Source organism: Epinephelus fuscoguttatus, linkage group LG1, assembly GCF_011397635.1.
Source record: "Epinephelus fuscoguttatus linkage group LG1, E.fuscoguttatus.final_Chr_v1".
Classification (NCBI taxonomy): domain Eukaryota; kingdom Metazoa; phylum Chordata; class Actinopteri; order Perciformes; family Serranidae; genus Epinephelus; species Epinephelus fuscoguttatus.
The window spans coordinates 47,814,133-47,834,045 of NC_064752.1; the positions used below are offsets into that span (position 1 = coordinate 47,814,133).

Genomic DNA, 19,913 nt, shown 5'->3' on the forward strand with positions numbered 1-19,913 from the left:
TGTTTTATTCTGTTATTGTCTAACTTTGGCATTTAAAAGGGTTAATTCAGATTTACCAAAGTCATACAATAACACAAACTAATAACTAACTGATCAAAGCAGCGGTTGACCAGCAGCTCCCGTCTGCAGCGTGTTAAAATGATTGTTTTTGCTCAAGGAGTCTGGTGGTCTTGACGAGCACGTAGGAACTAAGGCCGTTTCAGCTTTCCTGCATTGGTACTACCCTCAATATGGTGTACACTTACACTGATACTGATTTTCTGGGTTGGACTTTTTTTAGGTGGCTAAAATATAATTTGTTGGTGACCTGCCCACAGCAGCATATTGCTTAGCTTCTGTGTCATACTTCAGCCTGCTTCTCCATGCTGGGGATGTGCCAACCACTATCTTCTGTACGTATTACACAGACTATGGACAGGTTGCAACAACCACTTCAGAAAGTATGAAATATCCCTCTGTGTAAACTAATTGAAAAAATATTATTGAAGCAAGTGTTAGGTGACTTTTCCAACAGCAATCTACTTTCATTTTCTTAGAATGCAAACAGAGAAGGACATTAAATAAGCACTGCACATGCACGTATGACAGATGACCGGCTATTAGGCTGTACAGTTCAGCTGTAAAACTCTACCATCAGCTGTGTTTATTTTTGTATCTATGTCAATTATTTCCTTTTCCTTTCTCTTGACACTCAGAAGTCAACGGCTCTCAAAAGGAAAGACCCTGCAGAAGATTTCCTTGAGATGTACTGTCGTTCACCGCCTTCTTCAGATGATAAAAGTCCAAAGTCCTGTGGTTGAATTAAAGCAGGAGATAAAAGACCTGAAAGACAAGAATGCTAAACTGAAGGAGATAATTGTTCAAGGTATTGATTCATATTGATTCATATCACTCATTAAACCATTAGACAACTAATACATTTTTTTCTAAATCACTTTAGGTTGTATTTACTGTATTATAGTGTATTTTACTTTGTACCAAAGACAAATCATGATGACCATGTTTCTGATGCACTGTGTATAGATGTACCAGAACTCCTACGGACCATGAAGAATATAATTGATTCGGCTGCACCTCCTAAGAGATCCAGGTTGGAGCTTACCACACCATCGCTGCCCCCCCAAAGTTCTCTGTAGTCCAGTCCCAGTTCTTCATCTGCCAATTCACCACAATCCCTCCCCAGATCTACACCATCCAGTTACACATCTGAATCTGTCATTCCATCACTGAAGTACTCAGAGACTTCAAAGGTAATTGTTTTTTTAAAGAATAAATTAAAATGGTGCATAAATTAAATTTACTGCCGGTCAGAATAATTTTTAATGAGTATGGCTGATCTAAACTGCCTTTATTTTTAAAGTTCCTTTGGCTGAAAAAATCATTCATATTTAACCCTAAATGCTCACCATGTTTCCTTGTTTAAACAAGTGGAGATCCATCCCAGTACTGTAGTCATGGTTGAGAAACTGGCGTGGGCCTATGCTCTCAGTACAAATTCAGCTACAGTATGTGAGGCATCTACTCACAGCAGTGATCTGAGTGGAGATACTGCTGGTAAGCAATCTTCGAGGGGGCAAATGAGGTGGAGGAGATATTTGTATGTTTCAGCTTTTTTGCCAATAGCCCGTGCTTTTTTTCCCTTTTATTAATTGACAAATGGTGCCAGGCCAGTAAAGTAACCTCTTTTGATAACATGCGGGAACTCATTCTGCTAGAGGAATTTAAAAATTGTTTCGTCATTTACCTGAATGAGCAAAAAGTCACGTGTCTCACTGATGCCGCCGTACTTGCCGATGAGTTTTTGTTAACGCACAAGAGTGTTTTTTCTCCCCTAGCTTGCCGTGATCCGGTCTCCGTCGGCCGTAGCATTAGCTCACCCAAAAGCTCCCGTTGTAACCCCACTGCTGCCACTGGTGACACTAAGACACGTGAGTGTTTCTATTGCCATGAGCAGGGTCACCTCATCGCTGTCTGCCCCACTCTTAAGAGAAAAGAGCAATCTAAGAACGTCAAAATACCATCCCCAATCGGTTTCATATACACCAAACCACACCTCAAACAAAGTGTGGATGTGGTAGATGAGATTGATGAGGAGATTAAACCATTCATTACACAAGGTTCCGTTTCTCTTGAGGGTGAGGAAAAGCCAGTTCCGATTACTATCCTGCGGGATACCGGTGCAAAACAGTCTCTCATGTGCGGCGATGTTCTCCCCTTTTCAGCTCAGTCTTACTGTGGTTCTGACATTTTAGCGTGGGGAGTTAAGCTAAGTACCGTGCGTGCCCCATTGCATTTCATTCAGTTGTCTTCTAGGATCGTGTCAGGCAAATTCAAAATTGCTGTGAGGCCCCAGTTACCAATAGCCGGTATTGATCTTATTCTCGGAAATGATTTGGCTGGCGGAAAAGTTTTCCCGTCTCCGGAGGTAATTGAAAACCCGATCGCAGATACATGCGTTTCTGACTCTGCTGTGCCCGACTTGCCTCCTTTGTTCCCTGTGTGTGCTGTAACCCGTGCTCAGGCCCGAAAACTTGGAGACTTGGTGGATCTTAGCGACTCTTTTATGACTGATAATAAAACTCTGTCACTTTCAGTAGACAGAGAACAGCTGATCAATGCACAGAAAACTGATGCTACTTTGTCTCCTTGTTTTTCTTTTGTAACAGGTCCAAAATGTGTTAAGTCTGTGTCCTACCTTGTTGATGATGGTGTTCTGATGCGCTGCTGGTCCCCTAGTTCTGGTCCTTCACATGAGTCTGTGAGTCAAGTTGTAGTGCCACAGCAGTTTCGTTCCCAGGTGCTAAGTTTAGCCCATGACCATAGCATGTCCGGCCATTTAGGAATTAGAAAAACATACAGCCGTATCCTCCGTTATTTCTTTTGGCCTGGGCTTAAGTCAGATGTTGTGAAATTTTGTTGTTCATGCCACATCTGTCAGGTCTCAGGTAAGCCAAATCAAGTGATTCCTGTAGCTCCATTAAAGCCAAACCCTGCCGTTGGAGAGCCGTTTGAGCATGTTATTGTAGACTGTGTGGGTCCTTTGCCGAAAACCAAGTCTGGAAATCAGTACATTCTCACTGTGATGTATGCTGTGACTCGTTACCCTGAGGCTGTCCCGTTGCGTTCATTAAAAGCTTGTGTCATCGTAAAAGCTCTTGTCAAGTTTTTCTCCACATTTGGCCTTCCAAGGCGCATTCAAAGTGACCAAGGATCAAATTTTATGTCCAAAATCTTCACCCAGGTCATGTCAGAGCTAAATGTCGAACACCACACTTCCAGCGCTTACCATCCCGAGAGTTAGGGTGCATTAGAGAGATTCCACCAAACTCTGAAAAGTATGGTTTGCAAATATTGTACTGAGACAAACCATGAGTGGGATGAGGGCTTACCCTTGTTGTTGTTTGCTGTGAGGGAAACGTTGCAGGAGTCCTTAGGTTTCAGTTCAGTTAGTGTTTGGCCACACCGTGCGCGGCCCACTACGCCTGTTGCGAGAGAAATTTCTCTCCAACAAAACTAGTTCGCTTGAAAACATTCTGGACTACGTTAGCTCATTTAGGGAGAGACTGCATCACGCTTGTGATTTGGCCCGTGATTCACTCTCCACCGCTCAGTCCAAAATGAAAACACATTTTGACAAAAAGTCTGCTGCGCGGACCTTCCCGCCCGGTGACCGCGTACTAGTTCTGCTACCTCTTGTTGGTTCTGGTCTTCAGGCCAAGTTTTCTGGTCCATATGTGGTTGACCGTAAACTTAGCAAAACGGATTATGTAATCCATACTCCTGATCGCAGAAAAAAAACTCGTGTGTGTCACATCAACATGCTGAAGACGTATGTTGACCATGAGAAGAGTGTCTCACCTCCCATCGTTGCACCTGTTGCCACTGTGTCTGTTGCACAGCCCCCATATGACCCCAGTGATGACGGGCTGAAAGACAGTCGCAGCTCTCTTTCATGTGCGCGCCTCAGAAATTCAGAAATCCTGTCAAATCTAGACGCACATTTGGCGCACCTGTCTGACTCCGCCAGGTCTGATATTAGTAGGCTCGTACAAAATCATCCGACCCTCTTTGGCGACATTCCCACTCAAACTAATGTGTTATGTCATGATATCGATGTGGGTGATCACAAGCCAATAATACCGAGCTCATCTGATAAAACGTGCCATAATGCAGCAGGAGGCAACGTATCTTGTTGAAAATGGTTTTGCTGTGCCAAGTAATAGCCCATGGAGCTCTCCTTCACTCCTGGTTCCAAAATCTGCCATTACTAAACCTGACTCTTTTCCGCTTGCTTGCATGGACGACTGTGTTGATCGGGTGGGTTCAGCCAAATATGTCACGAAACTAGATCTCTTAAAAGGATATTGGCAGGTCCCCCTGACCCCACGCGCCTCCGAGATAAGTGCATTCATTACTCAGGACAATTTTTTACAGTACACAGTTATGCCATTTGGTCTGAGAAATGCACCAGCCACTTCCAGAGGCTCATGAGCACAGTTCTTTGCGGAGTAAGCAACTGCAAGGTTTATTTAGATGATATTGTGGCCTATTCCTCCAACTGGCCTGAGATTTTTGATCGTTTGTGTACAGCTTCCCTCACACTCAATCTGGCCAAATGTGAGTTCGGGAAGGCTGTTGTTACCTATTTAGGTAAGGTGGTGGGACAAGGTCGTGTTTGTCCCGTGACTGCTAAGGTGCAGGCCATTTTGGATTTTGGCCGTTTTCTAGGGATGGCTGGGTATTATCGTGGTTTTTGTAAAAACTTTTTGGACGTAGTGGCTCCACTGACCAGCAAGCCCCAAAAGTCCTTTCCAGTGGTCAGATAAGTGTCAGTTTGCTTTTGAGGCTGCCAAAGCTCTCCTCTGTAGTGCTCCTGTACTCGCTGCCCCAGACTTTGCGCATCCCTTTAAGCTGGAAGTGGATGCCAGTGCACTTGGCGCAGGTGCGGTGCTCCTGCAGGAGGATGAGCGTGGCATCGACCATCCAATCTGTTACTTTTCCAAAAAGTTCAACAGGCACCAGCTACATTACAGCACCATTGAAAAAGAGGCCTTAGCCTTACTAATGGTGTTGCAACACTTTGAAGTGTATCTTGGGTCTAGTCCTGTGCCAACTGCCGTCTTCTCTGATCACCAACGTCTCATGCGCTGGTCCTTGTTGCTTCAGGACTTTAATGTTGACATTCGCTACAAAAAAGGCTTAGAAAACGTCATGGCCAATACGCTGTCTAGATTGTAGTGAATCAAACATTTCTTTTAGGGGAGGAAATGTTTGATCTTAGGTGGGGGGGTGTTATGACCCTGGGTCATTTATTTGTGATTCTGCTGTTCTGTTGTCCCTCCCTCATTGGTGGAGCTGGTATAAAATGGCCGCTGCTTGAGCTGTTCTTCCTCTTCTCTTGGCCCTACTCCCAACTGCACCATGCTTCGTTGTACTGTGTTAAAAATGAGTTAATTGTGATATTAGTCCAGCAGTCCAGGTAGCTATAGGGGTGGGTAGCCCTTTTTGTTAATCTTTTTTCTCCTGTTTATTTATAGGGAGTCAGGTGAGTGACCTGTATTTTTATTTTCTGTACTTTTGGGTAGGTAAGTTAGTTTTGGAGAGTAGATTATTTTGTTTGTTGTTTTGGGCCATGCCCACCCTGAAGCCTATTGCTACCTTTCTTGGTGAGTGTTAAATAAATTATCTTTTGTTGGACTGCAGCTGTGTGGCATTGGTCGTCCTTGGGATTGGGGAAAGAGGGGAGCATCCTTTCATGCTATGTACCAGTTCCCCTAGGCCGGTCGTAACATTTCAGACAGGGAACCTAAAACAAGGAAGAGTCATTTCATCATACCAACATTCTGCGGTGCCAGACTTTAGTGCCAGTTGTGTTGATTTCTGTGTAAGATGCGAGAACATATCTCCCCAACATATCTATGTCGTATAACGGTTAATTAAGAAATGCCTCTACCAAATGGAAGAACATAATTCATAGAACACTGTGTGATCTTCCTTTATTATATATTATTATACAAGTGTAATATTGGACTTCTCATGACATTGTAGGCTACCCCTTTCTCTGCTGTTTTAAGTGCCTTTTGAGTGTCTCTGATGTCCAACAGCAAATAAACAAATTTAGATAATCAATACGCATTTTCTAGCCTGATATATATTCTGTCATTTGATAGAGGCATTTCTTCATCAAAGGTCATATACGGTCTGATATCTTTCATTTTAGTGAACTTCTCCATGCATCTCCCATACGCTGCAATAGAACTTGCACCATTTGACATTAATATGATACAATGATCCTTCCCTTCTTTTATTGTTTTAATGGTGCTATATTCTGTTTTCTGTTTTGTGTGTGTGTGTGTGTTGATATGTCGGTGCATTTCTTGGCCTGGGACCCAGCTCTCTAATACTGGAAGCACAGTCAATGCCAAGATCACAGAACTCTGGGCCAAAAGTGAAAATGTTGCTGTGTCCACAGCATCCTCTTAAATTCTGCTTTAAACAGCTTGTTTATCTGTAACTGCAGTGGAACAAATCATATTGTTGTAAACAAACACATTGTTTATACATCCAGGTGGGTAACTCAGCGGAAATCATTCTTTTTAAGTAGCAATAAATATTAACTCAAAAAACATAAGTGATTATACCGAGATTGGGTTGCATTTGGGCCTGAAAAGCCAAACATAGTTTGGCACATATTTGGTTTAGACTTCCGTTTTAAAGAAACCAAATGAGTTGGTCTCATTGATAGTTGAAGCAGAAGCATAAGGCACACGGGGGTTTGGGATTTGACTTTACAGTCAAGATGTATCTTATCAATTCTGAAAGTAAATACCAATCAGTAAAACACTAAATAATGACTGGTCTGAGATTGCTTTATTAGGTTACCACTTAAATTTGAACTTCTTCTTGCGGATACACCCTATTGTAGTATTCTTTGTGTCACTGGCTGTCAGTGTTTGGCTATATACAGATGTCAACGCATCCAGTAGGCGAGGGTACACAATAATGTTAGAGGCACATGCAAAAGCAGTTTTTCTGCAATGATGTGGAGACCACTTTATAGACTACCTGCCAAACAGATCTGCCAAACAATGGGTGGTTTACATTGAGCAGCTGTCAGTACAAGTTAGTGCTGCTTTGTTCAGCCAGGTAGATTTTCTCCAGGAGACACCGACTGAGTGGGAGAAAGAAAGATATATCAGCACTCTAGCAAATCTGCACATTGCGCGTGTGTGTGTGTATGTGTGTGTGTGTGTGTGTGTGTGTGTGTGTGTGTGTTCCTGTAATGTGACAGAGAATAGTTCTGGATGCCTAGACATTCCTAATGCTAACCAGCTGTGGTCAGACAGTGCACTGTTATCATTCCCAATACTCACTTCAGCTACTCACACAACAGTAGTTAGGGTAGTTATGTCAGATATGTCAGTGCAAGTTAAAGCTGCTACCATAGTTATTTTAAACATATTGCAAATTCACTAACAAAGATCAAACCAATAAGATAACGATTTAGAATGGTTTATTGCAGGTGAGGATGGAGGGATTAGAGAATGAAAGGATGAGGATGGAGGGATGAAGGGATGAGGGTCGAGAGTTGAATGGATGAGGGATGAAGGGTTGAGGGATGTAGGGATGAGTGTCAAGGGACAGATGTATGAAAGGGATGACAGGGTAAGGATCAAGGGACGAAGAGTGAGGAATGAAGGGATGAGGGATGAAGGGATGGAAGACTGAGAGTTGAGGGATGAAGGCTGGGTTTCTGGGTAGCAGGCAAGTACGATGATGGATGTGTTGGGTCGAAGGCAGGAACGCAGGAGGGATCCCGGAAGTGAGACTGAGTGGGGGAGTTGTCTCTTCGTGAGCTCAGCTTCAGATAGAGCCCCCAAGAAAAGCTTCAAGAGCACATGGGAGTTTGGATTGTAGCGCATATGTGCGATGTTTAGTAAAAAAGACAGCGCCCTGGAATTTTAATGTGGTCAAGAATTTTCTGCCTACAGATGCAGCCACTTCAAATTTCCCACGCCATCCAAAAGCCTTCCAGATGCCTGCCAATTTCCAGCCAACTTCCAGCCAAATACCATTCGGTGTGCCTATAAATTTGTTGCTAGGTTATATTATTACAGATTACAACAAGACATCCAGCAGTATTTAAGTTAATAAAATGACCAATTTTATCTGCTGTACCATCAGTATTCTAAACACATTAGTTATTAAGGAAAACCTAAAATGTTGTTACAACTGGCCCAGGTCTCCCCGATCCGAAAATATTGAGTTAGTCTATCAGAATAATGACAAACATTACGAAAATAACTTAGCGCCTGAAAATAATTACTTAATTCATTTCGGAAAAGTTGCTCATTAAGAGACTTGAATTTTAAAATAACATTAACATTAATAAAGAGACAAAATCATTTTTTTAGTTTATAATGTTGTAAAGGTTGCCTGGTTCTACTTTCCACAAGGCATTTAGTGATGAGAAAAATTCATTATTTTTCATGTTCCGCTGTCACATGAATGTTATCAGATGCCATTTATATGTACACATGGATTGTATGGACTGAAATATTATTATCATGTTGATGCGCCAAAAGTTTATAAGGGGAAGTGACGCATGGACTGGGAAGAACAATGAGCAGTCGGCGTTTGCAGGTGTGTGAGGAGTTTTCCCGTCTTTTAGGATTAAAACGAATTCCGTGGATTATTTTTTTGTTCCTTGTGGGATTACGTCAAGACACAACCTTTCTGCCAAGCGGGACGAGTGGTGAGATTTGAGCTTTGTCTATTTTTTGTGAACCGCAGCACTTCATTATGCTTGAACGAACTTCCCTTTAATATATATTTTCTTTTTTGCCGGCTTCTGGGACTTTGACTGACTGTGGGATTATTCGGGTTATTTTTGTGATTGTTGTGAACTTTGGATATCGAGGGAAAAAGTGCTTGTTAACCTCTGAATTGTTTGTTGAACGGGCAACCATGCTATTGTTTGGTGTTATTTCCGTCCGGACGCAGACATGATTTAATATATTGCACTAAAGATTATTAATTCAACTATATGTGACTCTTCATTTTTTTCCAAATGTTTTAAAACCACAAAGTGTGAGAATTTGTGTTTATTTTTGGTGATAAAGCCAATTAATTAATCTCTTTAGTGCCTGTTAAACACCGCACACCTGATCCGCCTGTAACCTTTAAAAGTAGCGTTGTAACTTTTCCTTTGGTTAATTTTATTACAAGGTGAATTGTTACAATGTGAAGAATTGTAAAATGTCACTTTCATGTGGTAGTTCAGACATCGACAGTGACGATGTGTTGTTGAATGTTTGCATCAAAAGTTCATATAGCCCACTTAGTGTGATGATGTGAGTGACTGGGAAACCTATTCAGATGGAAACATTCACCCATTCAGAGGGAATGAAAAGGTTCATGGTAATGCTAATTTTGTGTTTGAGCTCTCTCACCTTCCAAGATAAACAGGACCACATTATGTCGCATTAGTGAAAGTACTTCACTCCTTTTCAGTTAAACTCTGCAGGCTACGTGCAGCTTGACCATCGCTGTGGCTGCATGTGGGGATGAAATGCCAGTTTCAGCCTGTGATCTCTCACTGACTGGCTGACTGACTGACTGACAGCCTCATCCAAGTGACATTTTACATTTCTTCATATTTAAGACTAACGAAATTTGTTTCTGCACATGGTTGCAATTCTCCTCTGCTCTCTGTGTCGTGCACGGCGGAGTCGTGTTGGCAACCATGCTCCGCTCCACACCGACGCACCTCTGCCACTGTACAGTCACAGATGTATTGCAGCATGACACCATTAGACACATGAACTCACTCAAATGGTCATCATTGTTACGGTGTGTATGTGCTTTTGGGCCAGCTACTGAACGACATTATATATGTGTATATATATATATGTATATAATATGTAATTAGTAAGAGAGAGTGAGAGAAGGGGCTTGCATGTCACAACATCAGGGGGCTGCTGTGATTGTGAGGGTGAAGCCACCAGAGGCCTGGGCCTTTTTCTGAATGCTGGTTCCGGCTCCTCATCTTCAGATGACTCCTCCTCGCCAAGTGAAAAGGACAGATCATTGGTCTCTCCCTCATCCAGTTCTTCTTCTCTCATTTCCACCGTTGTGTCTCCCCCCATCCATCGCTCCCTCAATCACCTCTCCCCCATCTGATTCTCCGTCACTTATGTCCTGAAGCATTGCCAGAGCTTGTTCGACATTCATCCATTTTCTCTGGTTCATAATTAGATTACACGATCCAAATCCCTCTCTTTTCCTCTTTTCTGTCTGTCTGTCTTTCTTTCTGTCTGTCTGTCAAAACTAGCTTGCATTACGCAGAGATATTATTTACTGTGACAAAGTTACAAGCATTTGAAAATGGCAGAGGGGTAAAAATGACCCCTTGGCGGACAGCGACAGATGAATGACGTGAAGCCGTGTTGTATGCGGCAGGCAGAGTATGTGCAGAGCGTTGTACAGTCCCAACATCAAAATAACAATTAAAAAAGAAAAGATCTCTGTAATCATTTCCAATATTACAAGCTGTTTTCATCTAACGAAAGATTCTGCTTCAGTCCATATTTGCTGCCGTGTAGTCTGAAAAACAACATTGTCGCTGAGGTCTTTTGCACATTCTGTAAATGGAGTGGGGTGGTGTAACAGCAATCTAACAGCACCATAAATTACATTTATATAGCCATAATAATGGTATTATATATATATATATATAGTGGTATTCATTAAATATGCTCTGTGTGGGAAGCTATCTCAGTAATAAGAGGTGCAGTAAACTGCTTCAGCTTCCACACTCACTTCTCCTCCTGGTGGATAGACAGACCATTGTAACTGGTTTCTACAAATTAAACTTAGGGGCATGACCAGTCGGCTGCGTATGCTCTACATCATCGTGGGGGATTTCACTAAAGCTACAAGCTTGGCCAGGTGACAACAGGGAACTGTCACGGATCGGTCACGGCTCCACCATGGACCAAACGGAAATTTGAAGTGGCTGCATCTGTTTAAAAGGTTAAAGTGACTCCATGCAAAGAGACAACCCAAATAAAACAGTCAAAAGAAGGTAGGAGGCTGCTGCCAATTGTCAAAATTTCTAGAATTAATAACGTAAAAGTGTGAGTCTGCGATTGGGGATATGGGATGCTCAGATAGATGAATTGGTGCAGGTCTGAGGCCAGGGTGAATGTCTGCATGAATAGCATGTTGTTAAGCGAATGCGATCATGCCTGCAAAAGGATGGCCGCTATAGAGACTGGGTATGTTTCGAGGGTTGTGAATGAAGGGATGAGGTTAGCTGAGCTTGTCTACGGTTGGTTGACTCCTGGCTTAGCATGATCATCACGAAAAGGGATGGCGTTCTGGGAGAATTTTGGGATTAGTGCTACGGTTTTAGCTTCCTCTTGCATAGTTAGTCAAGCTTGGGTGATGATAGAGATGAAGTAGTTAATGAGTCCTAGTAGTGAAAAGTTAGGCAGGAAGGAAATTTGAAAAGGCAGAGGGTGCTTTGGCGTCAGGGACCCGGTCCCAGATGCATGCTTGACCTCTGTCTGGTTCATTGGATAAGTGTAAAGAGTTATCACTACATAAGGGAACAGTACACTGTCCGCTTGAAAGGTTAGTCTCAGGAGTTCACGGTACGCAGTCAGACTTCTAGCACCACTCTGACTCCTGCCATGTCCAGAAGTACTCAGCGATACTGTTGTCATGGCGTGTATCCGGGGTGAAGGGGAAGGCGAATATAGGGAGCTGGTGCGGACCTTCTCTCACTGGAGTGGCCAAAGAGATGGTCATAGACCTCCATAGGTCAAAGCCCACTCCGCTCCTGCCAGTCAGCATTGAGGGAGTGGACACTGAGGTGGCTGAGTCATACAGGTATCTGGGCGTCCACCTTGACAACAGGCTAGACTGGTCGACCAACTCTGATGCCCTCTTCAAGAAAGGTCAGAGTAGGCTTCAGTTCCTTTGCAGGCTGCGGTCCTTCAACGTGTGCAGTGACATGCTGTACATGTTTTATAAATCAGTGGTGGAGAGCTCTCTGCTATACGTTGTAGTCTGCTGGGGAGGAAGCCTGACGGACAGAAACAGGAAACGGCTAGATAAGCTCATCCGGAAAGCAGGCTCAGTGCTGGGCAGGAGCCTGGACTCAGTGGAGACCATCACAGAGAGATGCCTGAGGAGCAAGATGCAGGGCATACTAGACTGTGATAATCATCCACTGCACTGCAACTTGGCTGGACAGAAGAGCAGCCACAGCCCTCATCTCCTGTCACTGCAGTGCAGGACTGAGAGGTTCAGGAGGTCCTTCATCCCCACAGCCATCAGACTCTTCAACACCTCAGTTGGGGGAGGGAGCACATAGCTCATTTCCCCGCTACATCTGCGCACCCTCCTGCACTTTTGCACTTTGTACCTTCTGATAGTGTACACTGTTTACATTTACACAATTTCTATTTTTACTCTTTAATGTGCCTTAGCCACTGGACACGACAATTTCCCTATGGGGATTAATAAAGTACCTACCTACCTACCTACCTATCTATCTATCTATCTATCTATCTATCCATCTATCTATCTATCTATCTATCTAGTGTTAAATTTAACTTTTCTGAAAACATGGAATTGGACTGCTGGGCAATCATATAATCAAATTTAGGGACAGCATGAATCACTTGTGTCTGATATGGAAACACTCGACAGAATTTGGCGAGGAATTTAATGAGGTATAAGTAGTGAGGCATGGTCCTGCTCCCAGACTTAAGCCTTGCTAGCAAGGACTGTACCATGACCAAGCAATTTATAAAGCTTTAATAAGATGTGGAAATACGAAATGTTGAGGAAGGATAAATGAATGAAGGGGTTGAACATGCGGCAGGAGGTTGTCCATTAATGCTTGTGTGGGATGGATATATGAGGGTCTGGAAGGAGCAAATGGTTACAAATGTTGCAAACGTTGGAGCAAATGTGGTGGCCAGTGGTGGAGACTGCATTGATTTACTTCTCAGGAACGAGAGAGAGTTGGAGTTATGAAATTGCAGTAGAAAACCTGTGATGAATGGAGGGGCATAGATGCGTTGAGGCGGATTTGGAGCACTGCAGGAAGTGACTAGCAGTGGAGGCTGCGTTGATCTACTTCTCAGGAGTGAGAACTAGAGAGCTAGAAATATGAGGTTGCATAAAAGTGGGGGGTCATGGGTGTAGTGGGGCGAATTCGGAGTGCTGCAAGAAGTGACTGGCCACGGAGGCTGTGTTGATTTACTTCTTGGTAGTGAGAACAAGAGAGAGAGTCAGAAGTATGAAGTTGCGTTAGAAAAACTGAGACAAAGTGGAGGGTCATAGATGCATTGGGGCGAATTTGAAGCATGGACCATGGATAGCTAGTAGTTACGGATAGCTTTGTGTGAAGCTGGTTGTAGGTTTTCTGGTTGTGGAACTGATTAGACGGCTGTGACGATGTGATGAAGCCTTCGAATGCAGAGAAGACAAGAATGATGAAATGACCGGAGAACGGACATACACATTGGGCTATTATTTATTTGTTAGTTTGGTATACTTGTGTGGTTCCTTTTGTATGAATTAAATGAGCAATGGCTATTTTAGAGATTTCTCTTAATACATATTAAATAAGCTTTGGTAGAAGGAACCTGAGATTAGTTTGCCAAACAAACAACAATTGCTTCCTCTAAATGCATATGACAATGAGTAACTTAAAACTTGAAACCATACGACCTGGCTCCCTGCTAGTGGGAACTTAGGGCACTCGCTGCTGCCCTCGAGGGGGTGGAGTCTCTGTGACAAAAAATCCTAGATATTGATGTCTCTGGCAAGGATCCCTAGATGCAGGAGGTTACGTAGGTATGGCATTTAATGGAGCGGCGCAGAGTTGGAACCGTCTTGTGGCCGCAGTTGAAAGGAATTATTTTTCATTTCGGGACGTGTTGGATCATTTCCGTCATCTGGTCTCTGATGTCCAGTTTGGATTGTGATGTGGAGAATGCTGTTGCGTGGAGGAGGCCGCGCCGTGAGTGCACGGCGATGGATCATTGGAACAGGTGAAGAACGTGCATGCATAGCCACGCCGATGGCGACTGCAATTCTTGGCCCTCTTGGATGGAGGAGAGGATCGATCTGCAGTTGGAGAGATTTTGTGGGGCAGATAGAATGGAGGAGCTGGCGAGGCCGAGGTATGGAAGCTGCGGAACGCTTGTGGCTCTGCCTGGAATGGTCTGTAGTCTGACTGCTGCGGGAATAATATGACTCGAGGATAGTTGCTTTCGGGTGGATAGTGTCTGGATCAGAGGGATTGCTCTGCAGTTCTGGATCCGTGGTGAGTTGATTATTGGATATAATAAAAACTAGCATTTGTCTTACTTTTAGATTGAGGTGAGCCTGTAGTTAGACGTGAAGCACACGGTCTGTTGGTGTGAGAAATGTGTGGAAGAGAAAGAGAATGCATCAGGTGTGCTTAAATACTTTTTGGCAGAAATAGAATGTGTTCGAGGCGTGGTCCTCATTCCTGAACCCAGTTATGAAACTACATTAAAAGGACATCAGCTGGCATCGTAACCAATCATGTCAGTTTTAGTGTGGATGTACTGGATTGTATAATGGCCCAAAGCAGGAGAAGGATGCAACTCTATTATCAATCAGTCAATCAATTTTATTTATAAAGCCCAATATCACAAATCACAATTTGCCTCACAGGGCTTTACAGCATACGACATCCCTCTGTCCTTAGGACCCTCACAGCGGATAAGGAAAAACTCCCCAAAAAAACCCTTTAACAGGGGAAAAAAACGGTAGAAACCTCAGGAAGAGCAACTGAGGAGGGATCCCTCTTCCAGGACGGACAGACGTGCAATAGATGTCGTACAGAACAGATCAGAATAACAAATTAACAGTAATCCGTATGACACAATGAGACAGAGAGAGAGAGAGAGAGAGAGAGAGAGAGAGAGAGAGAGAGAGAGAGAGAGATGCAGGTAATGACAGTATCTTACAACAACATTATTGAAAGTAATAATATTATAGTTATAGTTCTGGCTACTGTGGTACAATATGTTGAAAGTATGTATTAATACCTGGCAGTATACATGTGTGACAATAATCATATGTGTATAATAACAGTAGAAGTATGACTAATGACTAATGATGGCAGCAGCAGCAGGAGGCATCTGGCAGGACCACGGCAGCAGCACAACCACACACGTCACACTGTCCAGGCACCGCTGCAATATAAGTTAACCTGCGAGACAGTGGAGCACAAAGGCTCCGGAGAAGAAGCCGAGTTAGTGACATCCAGAATGGCTGAGTTAGCAAGATGCAGTAACAGGACACGAGAGAGAGAGAGAGAGAGAAGGAGAGAAGGTGCCCGTTGTATTATAGGGGGTTCCCCAACAGACTAGGCCTAACTGTGCATTCACACCAAAAGCGTCATGAACGCCAGCGGTCGCTCAGGTCGCTGGCATCGCGCTGCCTGGCAGCAGCTCCAGCAGGCACTTGTAGCGGCCAAAGGGGCGGGGCCGGCTGCTGCAGATGTGTCCATCAAGGCTGACACGGCTGTTCACTTTACAAGGATGAACAAATATATCATATATGTCTTCACTTTGTATTATCCATGACTTTCATTACACAATTAAAATAACGCTAATAAACACAGTCAATATAGAGTCCTTTATAATTACGATTTTACTCTCCTGTTGGCACGTAGGACCACTGAGAAATGTAATTGGTGGTAAATAAGCGGGAGCTCATTAATCGCACTTTCGGAAGCCTCCTTTGTATTGCATCAGCGTATTTGCTGAGGAAACACAGGGCCCGGAGTCGTCGGGCCGTCTGGGTCCACAGAGTCCTGCAAACCCGGCAACTCCATGGTGAATTTCATCGGCTCGTACAGCTCCGGGAGAGCCCAGACCTCCGTACCCGAATCCCGGTCTGCAATTGGCTGCTGCTTCGGCAGCGGCGCTGCTCATTTGCATAAAGTTCAGCTTCTCTCAACTTCTACATGACGCTCTGGTCACTGGCATTGCGCCACTCGCTGCAGCCGATGCCCCTGACGCCCTTCGTAGCAAGCGTACATTGAAAATGAATGGATGCCAGCTGCTTATGACGCTCATGACGCTTTTGGTGTGAATTCACAGTAAGTCAGCCTAACTAGGGGCTGGTACAGGGCAAGCCTGAGCCGGCCCTATCTATAAGCTTTATCAAAGAGGAAAGTCTAGTCTAGTCTTAAATGTGGAGATGGTGTCTGCCTCCCGGACTGCAACAGTAAGATGATTCCACAGGAGAGGAGCCTGATAGCTGAAGGCTCTGGCTCCTGATCTACTTTTGGAGACTTAAGGGACCATGAGTAACCCTGCATTCTCAGAGCATCAGATATCCCACCAAGCTTGCATCTTTTATACCAAGTTCACCCTTAGTGGATTTTGTGTGTGTGTGTGTGTGTGTGTGTGAGTGAGAGAGAGAGAGAGAGAGAGAGAGAGAGAGAGAGAAAGAGAGTGAAGATTACACAGAGCAACACCCAGCAAGGCAGAACAATATGGGATTGTGTTTTACCTGGAAATACAAGCGCTCTATTCTCCCTTGGCACACCCTCAGATGACTTTACCAGTCAGACATACAAAAGCAGCGTGAGGGTATTTGTTGTCATTGGCAAACATTCTAAGTAGTGTGGTCTTTACTCCTGCAGCTGGTGATATCAGGATAGAAAATAAAAGCCTGAAATGGAAGTATCATTTCCATGGTAATGGACTGTATCAGATGAAGGATTCATAACAGGAGGATGAAAATGTTCGCCTTTTTTCTGACTGTGAACTTTGGAGCAGGTTCAGAAAATCCTCCACCCTCCTGGGCTGATGACATGGCAGAGTAGAATACATTTCAAGCATGAAGACCAAATGAATCTTTCCTCCTTTTTTTTTCTTTTTTTTTGGGGGGGGTGTTACCTTCTCCACAGACCTGGGGAGGGTATAGAAAACAATATATCTCAAGCTGCTACTGTTAACTTGCCAGTTAAGAGCTTCAATATGAAGTTACTGTTACTTCTGTCAGAAGCCTAGTCCCAGTTAAACGCCTAGTTCCTGTTACTAGCCTAGCATGGCTACACATTTTGACAAATAAAGGCCTGTCTCAATTTGATGCCTGGTCTGTTCATTTTTTTAATAGAAGTTCTTTGGATGAATAAATGCAGGTTGTTGGCTATGTCAAATTGTGTGTCCATTCCTTAATTACCCTGAAAGTTATTTATATCCCTTTAGATCAAAAGAATCAAGAGGTTTTTCAAAAAAATTAATCTAAGTGTGTGTTGTTTTAACAGGATGAAGTGATGTTGTGTTGGTATGCCTGGTGCCGTGATCCTCGAGTGCCGTAAATCACTCTCACTCTGTGATGCACTGTCTGTTGGAGCTAGATCAGTTGAATTATTTATAATTGATATATTATCTGAGGCCTAATTTTTATACAACTAATATTTATACTGGTTTAAATAAACAATTTGATTGTATTTTCCATCTTGGCTGAGCAATAGTTTTATGCAAAAGGAGTTTAAGGCCTGTCCCATATAGATGCCTGTTGATTTCAGTGATTTAAGCAAATAATAACCTGGGCTATTAATTGAAGTTTCACGGTATAATCTAACTTCTAGCCTGGAAATCCAGACTCAAATCTAGAAAGATTTTGAGTCTGGCCCTCACCGATACACCCTTGGATAGCACGATGGCCAATCAGAGCAAAAACACAAGGTGACGTATTCATCGCACTAAGCCCCATGTCTTTACCAAACAGTGGGGCTAAGTGATATATTATGCTTTTGCCGTATCCCGTCTGCAAAACAGCAAAAACGTCCTTCCTGGAAACAAAGGCTTCTAGGGCAGTCTTCTGTTGCTCTCTCAAGGAAAAAGATAAGTGTAGTTGGCTTAGCATTTCTTCCAAAGCTAAATTGAATGGACGCAGTCCTTTGGCAGGTGCCATCTTGACTGTTTTCTTTTCAACTCCTGTGGTGCAGCGCTGTCGTCATCATGTTACACCCGCCCAGAGCCCGCCTCTGTCAGATAGACGATTCAGCAGGCTCTACTTGCCGGGGCCAGATTCCTGTGCAGTGCAAATTCAAATTTGTTAGGGGCGGAGCATCTGGATTTCCAGGTTACCTAACATCCCCTCTAAGCATCTTTATGATACACAAAAACACTAATTAATGTATTAAAATTTTGTTAAATATGGTTTTTCCACAAAAAAGTTTAAGGGGCCTGAAGCAAATGTTGAGCATACCGTAGTTCAGGTAAGACACAATGTCAAGCTCAGGTCACATCTCAGCTACATCAGCTGATCTCAAACAGCCAATCAATTGATGGAGCAGCTGCCTGATGGAAGGGAGTCAGCTGATAGATCATATGACTCCTTTCTATCAATCAATCAATCAATCAATCAATTTTATTTATAAAGCCCAATATCACAAATCACAATTTTCCTCACAGGGCTTTACAGCATACGACATCCCTCTGTCCTTTGGACCCTCACAGCGGATAAGGAAAAACTCCCCCAAAAAAAACCCTCAACAGAAAAAAATGGTAGAAACCTCAGGAAGAGCAACTGAGGAGGACAGACAGATGTGCAATAGACTGGCGCCTTATATAAACTGCTTAAGCCTGCCTACTGTTGCTGCTTCCTCTGCAAGCCACTTTGCAAGCTCCCACACATGAGAACAACCAGGTAGTCGGTGTACATGCTTCAATTTACCCTGCTGCTTGTCATGTTTAGCTCTGTCCACAATGAGGATCCACTTCTGTGAATTGTATGCATCATGGATTCACAGCAAAAGCAGTCTGAACCAGACAGTAACAGCAGAGGTCAATCTAGAGAGGGTGCTGTTCCTGCCCATCATGCTTAAAATTCAAGGGATGGATTAATTTATGATTAAAATATTTTCACAATAAACTTTACGTTTTATAGGAAATTATTTTAAGTGATAACTTAATGCATTCAGGTAAAATGGGACAAAAATAAAGCCAAAATGGGACATTTTTCTGAAGTGAAACCAACATGTTTCCAGCTACCAGTTGGAGATAAGGTAGATAAGACACTTAGAGTATTACTGTGTGTGCCACCCTGTCATATTACAGACATATTAAGTGATTTTGTCACTTTAAAATATGATGCAGTGAGTCTATGACAGCCACAAAAGTACAGACTTCACCATTGTTACACATGCAGAATGTTAGGTGGTTGTCTTGCTAATCTAAATCTACGAAAAAGTTTTCCATATTACCTGAATTCACCCCGTACAAGCTAACAAAGTATTTTCTAGTACTGGAGCCACTTGTCTTTAATTTTACTAGCACAAAATCTAAATGCTGCCCTTTAGTAAATATGAGCAACACACAAATAACTGTTGGTCACATAAAGATGGCAACAGAAGTCCCAACAGTAATTACGAGGATTGCAAGATGCCTCAGTTTTAAAAAAGCGCTTAAAGAAACTAGTAAACACACTCCTGTATTTCAAATTGGACATTTATAATTACAAAAAAATATAAGCAACTGAATATAGTCATAGTAAATATTTCATAATCCTTATTCTGTCGTCTCCTTCCCTTTGAGATGGGTGGTTGTGTGTCAACCTCAGGAGAAGCTCCATAACATCCCATAAATCTCCTTTTGGTCACACAGTCTGGAGGCCAATAATCTATCCACAGTCATGCTGGATCTGTGAAAAGAACACACCCATATACGCTAAAGACAATATGCCAGTCTGGTTGGTTTGAGACCGTAAAGATTCTCTGGGTACAAAGTCAAGGTTGAGCTTTAGCTGAAATTTTAGTCATTCATGTTTTGTTTGATCCAGAGAGTGAGGATTTCCTTACAACTCATTCAGAGGTAGACACAGACAGAAACACTGAC

The 19,913-nt window shown here is 43.1% G+C and overlaps 1 long non-coding RNA gene across 1 annotated transcript; it reads left to right on the top strand.

Moving 5' to 3' along the window:
• Positions 1-721: 721 nt before the first annotated feature.
• On the top strand, positions 722-3,264 carry LOC125886172 (uncharacterized). Its single transcript, XR_007449007.1, has 3 exons — positions 722-865; positions 1,024-1,250; positions 2,667-3,264. It is a non-coding gene; the product is annotated as an uncharacterized LOC125886172 (long non-coding RNA).
• The last annotated feature ends 16,649 nt before the right edge of the window (positions 3,265-19,913 follow it).